Source organism: Oncorhynchus clarkii, chromosome 25 (assembly GCF_045791955.1).
Source record: "Oncorhynchus clarkii lewisi isolate Uvic-CL-2024 chromosome 25, UVic_Ocla_1.0, whole genome shotgun sequence".
Lineage (NCBI taxonomy): Eukaryota > Metazoa > Chordata > Actinopteri > Salmoniformes > Salmonidae > Oncorhynchus > Oncorhynchus clarkii.
In genome coordinates this window covers 22,634,396-22,648,546 of record NC_092171.1, presented here as the reverse complement: position 1 = coordinate 22,648,546, position 14,151 = coordinate 22,634,396, and positions in this window count along the sequence as shown.

Below are 14,151 nucleotides of genomic sequence, written 5' to 3'. Positions count from 1 at the left end.
AACTACCTACCGCATCCCCACATTGTTTAATTTACTTTTTTTGCACACCCGTATTTCTACTTGCACATCATCATCTGCACATCTACACTCGTGTTAATTTGCTAAATTGTAATTACTTCACTACTCTGGCCTATTTATTGCCATACCTCCTTACTCCATTTGCACACACTGTATAAAGATTTTTGTATTGTGTTATTAACTGTACATTTGTTTATCCCATGTGTAACTCTGTGTTATTTTTGTCGCACTGCTTTGCTTTATCTTGGCCAGGTCGTAGTTGTAAATGAGAACTTGTTCTCAACTGGCCTACCTGGTTAAATAAAGTTTAAATAAAATACATTTTAAAAAACATCCTCAAACGCAGGGCTCTCCAGTGGGTGGTGCGGTTAACCCAACGCATCACCCGGGGCACAGTGCCTGCTCTCCAGGACATCTACAGTACCCGGTGTCACAGGAAGGCCACCCGAGGCACATCAAGGACCTCAGCCACCCGAGCCAACGGTCTGTTCACCGCACTACCATCTAGAAGGCAAACCGAGAGAGTACAGGAGGGGGCTGAGCACGCACCCTAGTGGGGCCCCTTTTTTGAGGATCAGTGTAGTGGAGGTGTTGTTGTCTACCTTCACCACCTGGGGGCAGCCCATCAGGAAGTCCAAGACCCAGTTGCACAGGGTGGGATTCAGACCCAGGGCCCCAAGCTTAATGATGAACTTGGAGAGTACTATGGTTGAAGGCTGAGTTGTAGTCAATCAACAGCATTCTTATATCCTCTTTCCCAGATGGGATAGGGCAGTGTGCAGTGCGATGGTGATTGCATCATCTGTGGAACATTTGGGGCGGTATGCAAATTGCAGTGGGTCTAGGGTTTTGGGTAAGATGGAGGTTATATGATTCTTAACTAGCCTATCAAATCACTTGATGATGACAGAAGTGAGTGCTATGGGGTGATAGTAATTTAGTTTAGTTTCCTTCGCTTTCTTGGGTACAGAAACAATGGTGGACATCTGAGGTACTCACCTCTCAGACTGTGACTTTACTGTACCCCACAAGGGACTCAGTACTTACATGTTGAGCTTTTTGAGTGTAGGATGGGTGGGAGGTGTGTTTTTGTGTGTGCATACCTTTGTGTGTTTCAGTTGATTGTAAAGCAGTAGCAGCTTGAGAAGGTTTTGGGTGTGGCATTGTAGGGGGTGTGGGTTTTGTAGAGGGGGAGTGGGGGTATAGCTCCAGATTGTCTGTGGGAGTGGCAGGCAAGGAGGCCAGGGCCAGACTCTCTCCCCCACTCAGACTCCCAGCCTTAGCAAAGGAGCCAGTCTCCTCAGCAAGGCCTTAAATAAACCACACACACATTTCACTGTCATTAGCGCACACTCACACACTCCCTTTCATCCCTCTTATTACCAACACACTCCAGCACTGAACCAACAGGCTAATACAATAAATGCAGTGTGTCCCTGATTCTTTGTCAGCACCGCAACAGTATGGAGTGAGTCAACCCCACAACCCCACCCAGTGGCGACACATCTGTCACGTTGTATAATGATAGGAGACAGCCACAGGAATACGAAATAGTTTTTTAAATTTCACTACCCAAAACAGCGTACGTCATGAACATGACGGGGATGAAGCCCAAAACAAACACGTGTATATACACTGCTCAAAAGAATAAAGGGAGCACTTGAACAACACAATGTAACTCCAAGTCAATCACACTTCTGTGAAATCAAACTGTCCACTTAGGAAGCAACACTGATTGACAATAAATTTCACATGCTGTTGTGCAAATGGAATAGACAACAGGTGGAAATTATAGGCAATTAGCAAGACACCCCCAATAAAGGAGTGGTTCTGCAGGTGGTGACCAGACCACTTCTCAGTTCCTATGCTTCCTGGCTGATGTTTTGGTCACTTTTGAATGCTGGCGGTGCTTTCACTCTAGTGGTAGCATAAGACGGAGTCTACAACCCACACAAGTGGCTCAGGTAGTGCAGCTCATCCAGGATGGTACATCAATGCGAGCTGTGGCAAGAAGGTTTGCTGTGTCTGTCAGCGTAGTGTCCAGAGCATGGAGGCGCTACCAGGAGACAGGCCAGTACATCAGGAGACGTGGAGGAGGCCGTAGGAGGGCAACAACCCAGCAGCAGGACCGCTACCTCCGCCTTTGTGCAAGGAGGAGCAGGAGGAGCACTGCCAGAGCCCTGCAAAATGACCTCCAGCAGGTCACAAATGTGCATGTGTCTGCTCAAACGGTCAGAAACAGACTCCATGAGGGTGGTATGAGGGCCCGACGTCCACAGGTGGGAGTTGTGCTTACAGCCCAACACCGTGCAGGACGTTTGGCATTTGCCAGAGAACATCAAGATTGGCAAATTCGCCACTGGCACCCTGTGCTCTTCACAGATGAAAGCAGGTTCACACTGAGCACGTGACAGACGTGACAGAGTCTGGAGACGCCGTGGAGAACGTTCTGCTGCCTGCAACATCCTCCAACATGACCGGTTTGGCGGTGGGTCAGTCATGGTGTGGGGTGGCATTTCTTTGGGGGGGCCGCACAGCCTTCCATGTGCTCGCCAGAGGTAGCCTGACTGCCATTAGGTACCGAGATGAGATCCTCAGACCCCTTGTGAGACCATATGCTGGTGCGGTTGGCCCTGGGTTCCTCCTAATGCAAGACAATGTTAGACATCATGTGGCTGGAGTGTGTCAGCAGTTCCTGCAAGAGGAAGGTATTGATGCTATGGACTGGCCCGCCTGTTCCCCAGACCTTAATCCAATTGAGCACATCTGGGACATCATGTCTCGCTCCATCCACCAACGCCACGTTGCACCACAGACTGTCCAGGAGTTGGCGGATGCTTTAGTCCAGGTCTGGGAGGAGATCCCTCAGGAGATCATCAGCCACCTCATCAGGAGCATGCCCAGGCATTGTAGGGAGGTCATACAGGCACGAGGAGGCCACACACACTACTCAGCCTCATTTTGACTTGTTTTAAGGACATTACATCAAAGTTGGATCAGCCTGTAGTGTGGTTTTCCACTTTAATTTTGAGTGTGACTCCAAATCCAGACCTCCATGGGTTGATACATTTGATTTCTATTGATAATTTTTGTGTGATTTTGTTGTCAGCACATTCAACTATGTAAAGAGTTCATTCAGATCTAGGATGTGTTATTTTAGTGTTCCCTTTATTTTTTTGAGCAGTATATATAACACAGGGCTGTAACCCAAACAAAGTGTGAGATGTTAACCTCTAATAAATACACTGGATGAGACCTGTGATAACAATACACGGGACGAGATGCGTAAAAACAAGTGCACACTAACACGGTATAACACGCAAGCCGACACAACAGAGCACATGTACTCACATGACCAATGGGCATGGAACAGAGGGCACATATATAAACATACTAAACAGTGGGAATGGGAACCTGGTGTGCGTAATGAGACAAGACAGTTCGGGGTTGATGGTAATGATCCATTTCAGTGACGTAGACGTAGACCTCTAGGCCGGTGACGTAGACCTGGAGCTGGTGAACGAAATGAGCAGTACCGGGGGAATCCGTGACACCCTCATTCAGGGGAGGTGGGGCACCTGTTTTGGGCTCCACATTTCTAGCAAAAAAAACATAAATATATTTTTTAAAATATATTTCCAAACGCCTGAAGGTACCACAATCATCTGTACAAACAATAGTACGCAAGTATAAACACCATGGGACCACGCAGCCGTCATACCGCTCAGGAAGGAGATGTTCTCTGTCTCCTAGAGATGAACATACTTTGGTACGAAAAGTGCGAATCATTCCCAGAACAACAGCAAAGGACCGTGTGAAGATGCTGGAGGAAACGGGTACAAAAGTATCTATATCCACAGTAAAACGAGTCCTATATCGACATAACCTGAAAACCGCCATAAAAAAGCCAGACTACGGTTTGCAACTGCCCTTGGGGACAAAAATTTAACTTTTTGAAGAAATGTCCTCAGGTCTGATGAAACTGTTTGGCCATAATGACCATCGTTATGTTTGGAGGAAAAAGGGGGAGGCAATCCGAAGAACACCATCCCAAACATGAAGCGCAGGGGTGGCAGCATCATGTTGTGTGGGTGCTTTGCTGCAGGAGGGACTGGTGCACTTCACAAAAGAGATGGCATCATGAGAAGGAATATTATGTGGATATATTGGAGCAACATCTCAAGACATCAGTTCAAGTTAAAACTTGGTCGAAAATGGGTCTTCCAAATGGACAATGACCCTAAGCATACTTCCAAATTTGTGGCAAAATGGCTTAAGGACAACAAAGTCAAGGTATTGCCCAAAGTCAAGGTAAAGCCCTGACCTCAATCTCATAGAAAATTTGTGGACAGAACTGAAAATGCGTGTGCGAGCAAGGAGGCCTACAAACCTGACTCAGTTACACCAGCTCTGTCAGGAGGAATGGGTCAAAATTCACCCAACTTATTGTGGGAAGCTTGTGGAAGTCTACCCAAAACGTTTGACCCATGTTAAACAATTTAAAGGCAATGCTACCAAATACGAATTGTGTGTATGTAAACTTCTGACCCACTGGAAATGTGATGAAAGAAATAAAAGTTGAAATAAATACTTCTCTCTACTTTTATTCTGACATTTCACATTCTTAAAATAAAGTGGTGATCCTAACTGACATAAAATAGGGAATTTTTGCTGGGATTAAATGTCAGGAATGGTGAAAAACTTAGTTTAAATGTATTTGGCTAAGGTGTATGTATACTTCCGACTTCAACTCTATACATCATTGAGTTAATAAAGCCGCACACAAACATGGTCTCGTTTTTGTTTTCCTGAGTAAGGCAGCTCAAAAATGCAGGTGTTTTAGCCCAGCTCAGTGCTTTCTGTGGTGGTGGGCCAAGCTAGCAGAAAATACGGAGCGTCGTGCCGTGATTGGCTCAGTGTTCTGTCACTCATGTTGAAACTATGTCACTTCAAAGTCTAAGGGGAGAACCTCGAGAATTCGAGCCCTTTGGGTATTGACATAGAGATACATTAGAAGTGTCCATCCAAGAAGGCTCAAGGTCATTGGCCACAGATATAATGTCAAATCACATTATATGTACAGTAGCTTTGATTGGACTGTCATGTCAACATCATACTTTTAAAATCTTAGCTAGCAGTTATCATCATGAATCAAGTTGACAATCTACTGGCAAATCCTTTTCAATTATTGTCACATGAAGATAAATAATGAAGATAAATGATATATAAAATGTATCGGTGCTCATCAGCCATTGGACATAAACATTACACAACAAGTTGGAAATCGCAAATTCGACAATGAGTGGTTTGGAAGGAAGTGAGCACAATAAGATGAGTCCAAAGATGTATTGTCTGCTGCTGCATATATTATGGAATATGCCAGGGAGGTACAGTGCCTTGCGAAAGTATTCGGCCCCCTTGAACTTTGCGACCTTTTGCCACATTTCAGGCTTCAAACATAAAGATATAAAACTGTATTTTTTTGTGAAGAATCAACAACAAGTGGGACACAATCATGAAGTGGAACGACATTTATTGGATATTTCAAACTTTTTTAACAAATCAAAAACTGAAAAATTGGGCGTGCAAAAGGATTCAGCCCCCTTAAGTTAATACTTTGTAGCGCCACCTTTTGCTGCGATTACAGCTGTAAGTCGCTTGGGGTATGTCTATCAGTTTTGCACATCGAGAGACTGAAATTTTTTCCCATTCCTCCTTGCAAAACAGCTCGAGCTCAGTGAGGTTGGATGGAGAGCATTTGTGAACAGAAGTTTTCAGTTCTTTCCACAGATTCTCGATTGGATTCAGGTCTGGACTTTGACTTGGCCATTCTAACACCTGGATATGTTTATTTTTGAACCATTCCATTGTAGATTTTGCTATATGTTTTGGATCATTGTCTTGTTGGAATACAAATCTCCGTCCCAGTCTCAGGTCTTTTGCAGACTCCATCAGGTTTTCTTCCAGAATGGTCCTGTATTTGGCTCCATCCATCTTCCCATCAATTTTAACCATCTTCCCTGTCCCTGCTGAAGAAAAGCAGGCCCAAACCATGATGCTGCCACCACCATGTTTGACAGTGGGGATGGTGTGTTCAGCTGTGTTGCTTTTACGCCAAACATAACGTTTTGCATTGTTGCCAAAAAGTTCAATTTTGGTTTCATCTGACCAGAGCACCTTCTTCCACATGTTTGGTGTGTCTCCCAGGTGGCTTGTGGCAAACTTTAAACAACACTCTTTATGGATATCTTTAAGAAATGGCTTTCTTCTTGCCACTCTTCCATAAAGGCCAGATTTGTGCAATATACGACTGATTGTTGTCCTATGGACAGATCTCCCACCTCAGCTGTAGATCTCTGCAGTTCATCCAGAGTGATCATGGGCCTCTTGGCTGCATCTCTGATCAGTCTTCTCCTTGTATGAGCTGAAAGTTTAGTGGGACGGCCAGGTCTTGGTAGATTTGCAGTGGTCTGATACTCCTTCCATTTCAATATTATCGCTTGCACAGTGCTCCTTGGGATGTTTAAAGCTTGGGAAATCTTTTTGTATCCAAATCCAGCTTTAAACTTATTCACAACAGTATCTCGGACCTGCCTGGTGTGTTCCTTGTTCTTCATGATGCTCTCTGCGCTTTTAACGGACCTCTGAGACTATCACAGTGCAGGTGCATTTATACGGAGACTTGATTACACACAGGTGGATTGTATTTATCATCATTAGTCATTTAGGTCAACATTGGATAATTCAGAGATCCTCACTGAACTTCTGGAGAGAGTTTGCTGCACTGAAAGTAAAGGGGCTGAATAATTTTGCACGCCCAATTTTTCAGTTTTTGATTTGTTAAAAAAGTTTGAAATATCCAATAAATGTCGTTCCACTTCATGATTGTGTCCCACTTGTTGTTGATTCTTCACAAAAAAGTACAGTTTTATATCTTTATGTTTGAAGCCTGAAATGTGGCAAAAGGTCGCAAAGTGCAAGGGGGCCGAATACTTTCGCAAGGCACTGTATGTATACCATAGCTAAGAAAGTAATTAATGTGCCTTACGCTAATAATTTGGTCCCTTTTCCCCTCTTTCGCCTACTGTTCTGACTTGGTGGTGCACATGTAGCCTATAGCCTGTTTTAGAGAAATGTAATCATATAATATTGTTAGAGCTTTCATTGTCTTCTTATATGACCTCGTTATTATACTATGGTTCTGACTTGGTGTACAGGGAGAATACTGTAAGAACGGCCCATGTTCTGAATTCTGTCCCTTTACATTTCAAAAGTGCTGAACAAATAGTTATATTGACAATGTCCATCCTAGCTCGCTCGTTAATGTCTTATTCGGAATTACAGTTTGCCTCATATCCGCTCGTCGTTCCCTTATACCATAGTTTGTACATCTCAATTGTCAGTAGAAACCACATTTGTTTAAACAAGTCAACCATATCAGCTATGTTTTTAAAACGGCAGTAAATGAGGCTGAATGAACTGTTTCGCTGCTAGACAAGGCTTCGCTGACAGCCAGGTGTAGCAGTGGTAAGATGTTGGGACTGCTGTTGGGACTCTGCTGTTGGGACAGCTTTATGTAGGCCCTAACAGTTTCTGGGCACCGTTTGTCACCATTATAGTGCAATAAATGTATTGTCTAGTTTTGTGTTGTGGTTTTGCTGGCATGCAAAAAAAAAGTGCATGTCCCACCAAGATGTACATGCTAAAATCGACACTGACCCCACCCTTAGGATCCGGTTCTCAGAGTTACAATGATGCTGTATGAGGGAGGGAGTCTGAGCCAGTTTGATCGGACTGTGTGATCAATGCAGTAACAGGGAAACTGTCATGATTGACTGATTATGATTATAGCCATGGAAAACTGGTCAGGTCACGTGGTCAGGAACAACTCACGACAACACAGTAGTATAGTGTCATGCTAACATTCTCTCACGCACTGGCATTGACATGTCTGCCCCTGGTTCTGGATCTGTCGATGATGACATGAATGGAAAAGGAGATTCTCTCCCACCCCCCGCCACAGCAGCCGTCTCTCTGCCCACGATCACCTTTCTGTGTGGGGGCTAAATTTAGCGCAGGCTTCGGTGGGGCTATCATTCCTGCAGTGTTTATGAAAGGCCCCTCCTGGCCCGGCACTGGGACTTGGCAGACGCCCGCCGATGTCTTCTGGGCTACTGCCAGGTGTCATTTGTTGCAATTATTTTAGGGTCCCCCCGTCATCAGTCATAGAGGGGCCTGTGGTTGGGAGGGAGTGGATTCATATGGGTTTTGGAGGCCTAAGATGGTGGTGCCTAGCCTACAGCTGGAGGTTTACAGCAGTAACCATCCTCTGATTTACATACAGTGGAAGCCCTATAACTCCCACAGTGATTCAGTCAATTTGTAGGAGGCTGTTATTTCCAACCACATCACTGGGTCTAAATTTCAGATTCCTCTGATCTCTTTTGACTCTAAGTGGGAGATTCCGACCACGTTGAATATGTAAAGAGTACTGAAGCACAGCTTGTAATTGTTGGATAGACCTACTGCTCTTTGTTTACAGTTAATGACGAAGCCACTCTTTACTGATCCATTCATCAAGCCCTTTACTGACTAGTACCTTCTGAGTTACGTCGGGAACCAGTAACATTTCCTTTCTCTTGTTGACCCACTTCCTACTGATAACAAACAACCACACAAAGCCCTTACCTGTGTGTACGCATAGACACGGGAAGTAGGGGTGCTGATGGGGCTGCAGAAGACCCTGAAAAAAAATATATACAGTACCAGTCAAAAGTTTGGACACACCTACTCATTCCGGGGTTTTTCTTTATATTTTCTATTTTCTACAGTGTAGAATAATAGTGAAGACATCAAAACTATGAAATAACACATATGGAATCATGTAGTAACCAAAAAAGTGTTTAACAAATCAAAATATATTTTTTATTTGAGATTCTTCAAAGCAGCCACCCGTTGCCTTGATGACAGCTTTGCACACTTTTGGCAATCTCTCAAGCTTCATGAGGTAGTCACCTGGAATGTATTTTAATTAATATGTGTGGTTTGTCAAAAGTTAATTTGTGGAATTATTTTATTTTGTAATGCGTTTGAGCCAATCAGTTGTGTTGTGACAAGGTAGGGGTGGTATACATAAGATAGCCCTATTTGGTGAAAGACCAAATGGCAAGAAAAGCTCAAATAGCAAAAAGAAACGACAGTCCATCATTACTTTAAGACGTCCAGAAAATTTCAAGAACTTCGATGGTTTCTTCAAAGGCAGTCGCAAAAACCATCAAGCACGATGATGAAACTGGCTCTCATAAGGACCACCAGAGGAACGGAAGACCCAGAGTTACCTGTGTTGCAGAGGATAAGTTCATTAGAGTTAACTGCACCTCCGATTGCAGCCCAAATAAATGCTTCACAGAGTTCAAGTAACAGACACTTCTCAACATCAATGGTTCAGTGGAGACTGTGTGAATCAGGCCTTCATGTTCAAATTGCTGCAAAGAAACTACCACTAAAGAACAACAATAAGAAGAAGAGACTTGCTTGGGCAAAGAAACACGAGCAATGGACATTAGACCGGTGGAAATCTGCACTTTGTAAGGCTATCTTTTGTTTTTCAACATGACAATGACCAAACACATCTCCAGGCTGTGTAAGAGCTATTTGACCAAGAAGGTGAGTGATTTAGTGCTGCATCAGATGACCTAGCCTCCACTATCACCCAACCTCAACCCAATTGAGATGGTTTGGGATGAGTTGGACCGCAGAGTGAAGGAAAAGCACCCAACAAGTACTCAGCATATGAGGGAACACCTTCAAGACTTTTGGAAAAGCATTCCTCATGAAGCTGGTTGAGAGAATGACAAGAGTGTGCACAGCTGTCATCACAGCAAAGGGTGGCTACTAATATTTTGAATTGCCTAACCTCTCTGGGATATGTGGGACACTAGCATCCCACCTGGCCAAAAGCCAGCGAAAATGCAGATGCCAAATTCAAATAAATTACTCTAAAAATCAAACTTTCATGAAATCACACATGTAAGATACCAAATTAAAGCTACACGTGTTGTGAATCCAGCCAACATGTCAGATTTCAAAAAGGCTTTTCGGCGAAAGCAAACAATGCTATTATCTCAGGGTAGCACCTCCGTAAACAAAGAGAGAAAGCATATTTAAACCCTGCAGGCGCGACACAAAATGCAGAAATAAAAATATAAATCATGCCTTACCTTTGACGAGCTTCTTTTGTTGGCACTCCAATATGTCCCATAAAAATCAGAGATGGTCCTTTCGTTTGATTAATTCCATCGATATATATCTAAAATGTCCATTTATTTGGCGCGTTTGATCCAGAAAAACACCGGTTCCAACTTGACTACAAAATATCTCAAAAGTTACCTGTAAATTTTGCCAAAACATTTCAAATTACTTTTGTAATACAACTTTAGGTATTTTTGAAAGTAAATCATCTATAAAATTGAAGACGGGATGATCTGTGTTGAATACAGGAAGAAAACAATCTGACGCTACCTTTCTGGACACACGCCTCTATCTAACAGTACACTTGAAGTGACCCTCGTTTTGAACAGGGCTACTTCTTCATTACACAAAGGAAAAACTTTCTAAAGACTGGTGACATCCAGTGGAAGCGGTAGGAACTGCCGCTAGAAATCTGGATTTCCAATGAAAACCCATTGAAAAGAGAGTGACCTCAAAAAAAAAATCTGAATGGTTTGTCCTCGGGCTTTTGTCCTCTGGGTTTTTGCTACATTAAGTTATGTTATACTCACAGACATGATTCAAACAGTTTTAGAAACTTCAGAGTGTTTTCTACTAATAATATGCATATCTTGTCTTCTGGGGATGAGTAGCAGGCAGTTGAATTTGGGCATGCATTTCATCTGGACCCTGCCCCCTGTCACCAAGAAGTTAACACTTTTTTGGTTACTACATGATTCCATATGTGTTATTTCATAGTTTTCTTCACTATTATTCTACAATGTGGAAAATAGTCAAAAGGAAGAAAAACCCTTGAATGAGTTGGTGTGTCCAAACGTTTGACTGGTACTGCATATCATGCAAGTATTTTTAAATTCCACAAGTATTATCAGAATTAATGCTTTGTACAGATAATTATCAGACTCAAGTTATAAAATGCTGGTAAACACTCAAATAGATTTAGTTTAAATTTTTGGACAAAAGTAGTGCACTGGGCTTTTACTAGTCCTGCATTAGTGGACCAATACATATGTCTTCAGCTCTGGCTATGTGTGTACGTTGTCACGAGAATTATGTTCTCAATTCAACCAATTCAATTAAACTACTCAGTCTGCTAAATCAGGATTTGTAAGATACTGATTGAAATGAAACAGACAGAGGCCCAGCTAAAATAGTCAATAAGGTTTATTCCCGAGAGCACTGGTCTGTTGTACAAAACAATTCATTTTATACTGGCTTCTCACGCACACACATTCACACAAACATACTCACACACATTCACACTAACATTAGCACACAATGTCCTGCTACCCAGCCAACAAAGATTAGGGGAATTCGTGAGACTTACTCCCCATCCCCATCCTCCCTCAAGATAGGGAGACCGAGACCCTGGGAAGTACTCTCAGTGGTCCCAGCCAAGGTCGGCACCGAATCTTGCTCAGACAGTCTGTTTGTAAGATACTATTATAGACATATTGTACAGACTATGGTTATACGTAATTCTAATCAATTTCATACGATTATATGGCTTCAGGGTGGAATATTCTAGTCATTCGTGTAAATTCCATCAATAACGTGCACTTTACTCTGTATTTATGAGACATTGGTCGTTATATAAGACAGGAAATTCCCCATGAGTTAGTTCCTCACAGGTACTAGTCGTTCTGTTAGCTCACATATACATTCCTACCTGAGCAGACTTCACAGGTGTGCATGGAGTGTTGGTTCACCTGTGTGTGAACAGTATCATGTCATACACACAGTGTAGATAATTCTCCCTACAGAGGGTGCTACAGGACAGGTTTTGTGTATGTAATTGTTTATGTTCAGCTCCTCTGAGTCTGGCTGAATCTGGCTCTCCTTAAATGAGATATCCATCAGTGCACAGCCCGTGATTTCAGTCATCAGCTGTCAACCACATGCTGGACATGAGCTGATCATGCAGCCTCTGATTGGCTAAGAGCATCGAGCTGGTCCTGCACTGGCTAATCAGGCCCAATGCATGCTCTTGCATCCCTATAAACAGACTCCCATTGGCCATTGCCTTTCAGTGCAGATCAGAGGTGGATATTTGGTATGTGTTTATGGAGCGGTGGGTAAAAAAAAAACTTTTCCATGTCCATACCCATGCATGACAATAAAGTACCCTGTGTGTGTTAACTCTCTGAGTTTTCCTTGTTCCTCTAACTGGGAAAGGTTTTTAGTAAGTCACAGACCATTCTAATAGGAGGGTATTCCCTCACACACACAGCCAATGTGCAAGAGCCTCTTTACACTACACTAGTTTCACATCACATACTCGTTCCAGGACACATATTTTTGTAGTGTATCTAGATTAAAATCTCTCGTTCCCATATCTACACCGCATACCCCCCTCCGAGTGGTGCTGCGTAAAGATAACTTGAGTGTGCTTGACTATTGGCTGCAACTCTTGGGGTATGTCTATAGCCATTGGGATTTTTGCCCATTCTTCAAGGCAAAACTGCTCCAGCTCCTTCAAGTTGGATTGGTTCCGCTGGTGTACAGCAATCTTTAAGTCATTCCACAGATTCTCAATTGGATTGACAAGGCTTTGACAAGGCCATTACAATACATTTACATGTTTCCCCTTAACCTTTTTGGGATAGGGGGCAGCATTTTCACTTTTGGATGAATAGCCTGCCCAGAGCGAACTGCCTCCTACTCTGTCCCAGATGCTAATATATGCATATTATTATTAGTATTAGAAAACACTCTGAAGTTTCTAAAACTGTTTGAATGATGTCTGTGAGTATAACATAACTCATATGGCAGGCGAAAACCTGAGAAAAATCCAACCAGGAAGTGGGACATCTGAGGTTTGTAGTTTTTCAAAGCTTGGCCTACAGAATACACATTGAGATATGGATAAAGTTGCACTTCCTATGGCTTCCACCGTCTTTAGAAACTTGAATGAGGATTCTACTATAAAGGAGGGGCTCATGAGACCTCTTTGAGTCAGTTGTCTGGCAGAGTGCTTTGGTCTCATGATGCGCACTCCCAACCTCTCGTTCCAGTGCTTTTCTGAAGACAAAGGAATTCTCCGGTTGGAACATTGTTGATGTTTTATGTTAAAAACATCCTAAAGATTGATTCCATACATCGTTTGACATGTTTCTAAAGGACTGTAACGGAACTTTTCGAGTTTTTGTCTGGATCAAGTGCCTGCGCCTCATGAAGATGGATTACTGGGCTGAACACGCTAACAACAAGTGGCTATTTGGACATAAATGATGGACTTTATGGAACTTTATAGAACAAATCAGTCATTTATTGTTGAACTGGGATTCCTGGGAGTGCCTTCTGATGAACTCATCCGGCGCCGACAGAGATGGCCGCCTCGCTTCGCGTTCGCGTTCCTAGGAAACTATGCAGTTTTTTGGTTTTTTTACGTGTTATTTCTTACATTGGTACCCCAGGTCATCTTAGGTTTCATTACATACAGTCGAGAAGAACTACTGAACATAAGAGCAGCGTCAACTCACCATCAGTACGACCAAGAATATGACTTTCCTGTGTTCTGCCTTTCACCCAGGACAACGGAATGGATCCCAGCCGGCGACCCAAAAAAACTACTTCGTAAAAGGGGGAAACGGAGCGGTCTTCTGGTCAGACTCCGGAGACGGGCACATCGTGTACCACTCCCTAGCATTCTTCTCGCCAATGTCCAGTCTCTTGACAACAAGGTTGATGAAATCCGAGTAAGGGTAGCATTCCAGAGGGACATCAGAGACTGTAACGTTCTTTGCTTCACGGAAACATGGCTCACTGGAGAGACGCTATCGGAGTCGGTGCAGCCAGCTGGTTTCTCCATGCATCGCGCAGACAGAAACAAACATCTTTCTGGTAAGAAGAGGGGCGGGGGCGTATGCTTCATGGTTAACGTGACGTGGTGTGACCATAACA